The 4,089-nt window shown below is 31.7% G+C and overlaps 1 pseudogene; it reads right to left on the reverse strand.

The window, feature by feature from the left end:
* Positions 1 to 1,744: 1,744 nt before the first annotated feature.
* Positions 1,745 to 2,901, reverse strand: LOC118072272 (uncharacterized; annotated as a pseudogene).
* Positions 2,902 to 4,089: the final 1,188 nt, after the last annotated feature.

Here is a 4,089-nt window from a genome sequence, read left to right on the forward strand (position 1 = left end):
TTCAATTTGTAAATTTTATGATATTTCATTTAGTCTTTATAATTATTGTTGACACTTATTATATGTATATTTTGTTTGTTTGATAAAAAAACGTATTATCTATCATCTTTAAAATAAATAAAAAAGTTGTAAATAGTTTGTAATAATTACTATTCGAATACCTACTAATGATAATCGTACAGAAGGAAAGATAAAGATGACTAACAACATTTCGACGATAAAAAATAAGCTAGAGGATAGAGCTTTTACAGGATAGTCATTCAAAATAATTAAAAATACTTCAAGATAAAATGAAAATTATAACAGATGCATTAAGATATATGGCAGTAAAGAAAGAAGCATTGAAACGATTGAGATTATAATTATATGTATAATCTATATGGCGATAGTTATAGTAATTTTGTAATAATTCAACACTATAACGAAAATTGTAGAAAGATAATATCCGCAGTAAAATGTGATATTATGGATAACCGATTTTTAATTGAATATGCATTGACTTCACTTAATAAGGAATCAAGAAACACACCCATACAGAGAAATTATGCAGATTTCACAGATAATCAATGACAAACGAGATCTGAGTTTGATCAGCATGAATCAATAAAAGTCTATATATAAAACTTTATACAACTCTCCTAACGTTTTTCCATTTATTACGAAAATAAGATATGCATCTGTTTATAAGAAGCTAATGGAATTCATGTTTGGTAATATTTTAGTGTGCAGAGATGCTGAAACAGCATTGAATTTATCTAAAAAGAATAAAACTACTTGTGTTACTCTTCATGACCATCTGTTTCTTCCCAATGGTGTGTTAATAACAAAAAGCTGATTAGATTAATGTCTGAACAATCAAAAGAGATCGAGGATAAGGAAAAAGTAATAAATGAGCTTTGTAAAGAAGAGTGATCATCAAAAAAATACTATTTTAAAATATTTAGAACGAATAGATATACTAGAGTTGTTGGAAGAAGATAATGAACAACAGGTAATGTTATTGATAGGTAAACTTTATAAACTGAAATCAAAATTACAGCTTATCTCAGTCGCCGAACGTAAAGAAATTAAAGATTCTATGAACACGTTATCAACAAAAATTGAGGAATTTTGATTAAGATTACATCACAAAGACTAGGAAGAAATTACTTCTAAAAATAATCAAAGATATGATGAATCAGAAATGAGTAAACTAATGAAGGATATACAAAAAAAAATGATTACTGAACAAAAGGAAAAAGAAGCTCATGAAATAATGACAAGTATTTATAACAATGATACAGTGACGAAGCAATTAGAACAGAAATATAATGGAATACAAAAAATATTCTAAAAAACCCAATCAAACATAAACAAATGCTCTAATTTATCGCGTATAAATCTGAATTCTGAAACAGAACCGATTGGAAAGTCAATCATGTACAAAGAGTTCATGAAGATGAATAAAAATTTGAAACACATTGCTGAAAAATTCATGCCTTATGGACATGCAGAATTAATTTTCATGACTTGTAATAAAGAATATACAGTTAAGCAAACAGTTAATGAAGCTAACGACGTAAATTTGAATGATTACATTAGAGTTAGCATGAAATTTTCTGAATCCACAAGTTGCCAAGCACATCATAATTGTATAATGTTTAAATAATATATTTCTTTCATTTCTATACATGAAATTCGAAAATTTCTGTTTATTTATTAAGTTTAAAAATAGGTGTATACTACAAGTTACTATACAATTATATTAATAATCATTCCGCAAAGCTCGTTCGCTTTGGTTTGGTAAAATATCACATGAAATGAAGTAGTTCTTAAATTCTTCCCTAATTGCTGTTAAACTATTAGAAACAACTTCATTTTCTTCATTTGTTGGCTTTAAACAATTATCAATTTCATCATTATCTTCTATGGGCTGATGATTATTTTCAATATACAGTAGAGAACCAGTTGGAAAATGTACCCTTTGTATTGGAGGACTTTTCAAATCTCTTTCTATTACAAAATTATGAAGGTAAACAGCTGCTTCGATAATTTCTTCTGACGTTGTTAAATCAGTCGTCATTCCTGCTCGAAAATTCGCCATCTTTAAGTAAGTATTCCGGAAGCACATTCCACAATTCTACGAGCACGGCTAAGTCGATAGTTGTATACTTTTTCAGCTACTGTCAAAGTATAAGCCTTTGGATACGGCTGCATCATAAATTTACTCAGTCCAAAAGCTTCGTCGCCTACAAGAACAAATGGTAAGGTTGGTCTAGTATCGCCAATTTTCCGAGGAGCAGGCAATTTCATCGTATCATCGCGAAAACGTTGTCCAAATTCACTATCATGGAATATGCCTCCATCACTTTGTCTGCCTTCAGCACCAATATCTATTATCGTAAAAAGAGCATTAGTATCTGCAATGGCCAATAAGACGATGCTATGGGTTCCTTTGTAATTGTAGAACATTGAGCCAGAATTTGGTGGAGCCTAAAATAATATTACAATATTGATTTGATTAATAAATAAGAATACATCGAAATCTCAAATGACATCCATCTATGGCTTCGATACAATTTGGAAAATTCCAGTTGAGGTCCAATTCATCAGTTTTTTGGAGCCACATTTCTTTTGATATTAACGGGAAAACTATCGGCTCTAGTGCATCCCTAATCGCCTTACATGTTTTTGAGATTATTTCAGAAATTAATTGTGGACTAGCTCTGAAAGCAAAGGAGATGCTAGACATAGGACTGCTAAATAACAAAGGCAAATCTGCAATCGGGTCTCAGCAGGAATCGGAACTCTGATAACATGCTGCTTCTAGATTCTAGGCCTAACTAATTCCAAAAGTTCGTAAAACATCTCTGGAGTCATGCGCAAGTACTTAAAGTATTTTTCCCGATCTGTAGCTTCCATTTCTAGGATTAGATTGCTACTAGCACCTTGTGCCAATCTCCGTTCTTCTCTGTAAATTGGTCGAACCTAAAAACGTCGTTCTTCTGCTTGGTCTTCCAGTAATTTTTGCATTCGATACAAAAAATATCCTCTTATTAAGAGCCTCTTATTGTATTCTCTTTGCCACTCTGGTTAATTTATAGAAAAATTATTTTCTGCAGTCTATCTTGCTGCATGAATTAATTAATTTTTTTTTTCTCTTATTACTTCTATTTATTCATCAACGTTATGATAGAAAAAGAAGACGTAAATAAAAGTTTATTCCAAACAGGCCAATGTAGCCCGAAAATTTAGTCAGCAATACTATGTGAAATTTGTTTTGAAAACAAGATGACGCTTGTAAAGGGTCCTGCCAACTATTTAAAGTGACGCTCATGAGCGAGAAAAGAGATTTTCATGTTTCCGTTACATATTGTCTATTATTCTTATTGTTATAGGAAACAAACGTAAATAAAAGTTTAATGCTGTGTTCAGGAATCATCCAAGGTCACCCCAACCGTGTTAAACTCCTACCTGGCTGCATAATATTGCTGACTAAATTTTCGGGCTACATTGGCCTGTTTGGAATAAACTTTTATTTACGTCTTCTTTTTCTATCATAACGTTGATGAATAAATAGAAGTAATAAGAGAAAAAAAAAATTAATTAATTCATGCAGCAAGATAGACTGCAGAAAATAATTTTTCTATAAATTAACCAGAGTGGCAAAGAGAATACAATAAGAGGCTCTTAATAAGAGGATATTTTTTGTATCGAATGCAAAAATTACTGGAAGACCAAGCAGAAGAACGACGTTTTTAGGTTCGACCAATTTACAGAGAAGAACGGAGATTGGCACAAGGTGCTAGTAGCAATCTAATCCTAGAAATGGAAGCTACAGATCGGGAAAAATACTTTAAGTACTTGCGCATGACTCCAGAGATGTTTTACGAACTTTTGGAATTAGTTAGGCCTAGAATCTAGAAGCAGCATGTTATCAGAGTTCCGATTCCTGCTGAGACCCGATTGCAGATTTGCCTTTGTTATTTAGCAGTCCTATGTCTAGCATCTCCTTTGCTTTCAGAGCTAGTCCACAATTAATTTCTGAAATAATCTCAAAAACATGTAAGGCGATTAGGGATGCACTAGAGCCGATAGTTTTCCCGTTAA

This window comes from Chelonus insularis, unplaced genomic scaffold (genome assembly GCF_013357705.1).
Source record: "Chelonus insularis isolate UGA/USDA-ARS -01 unplaced genomic scaffold, ASM1335770v1 contig_90_pilon, whole genome shotgun sequence".
NCBI classification, from domain to species: Eukaryota; Metazoa; Arthropoda; class Insecta; order Hymenoptera; family Braconidae; genus Chelonus; species Chelonus insularis.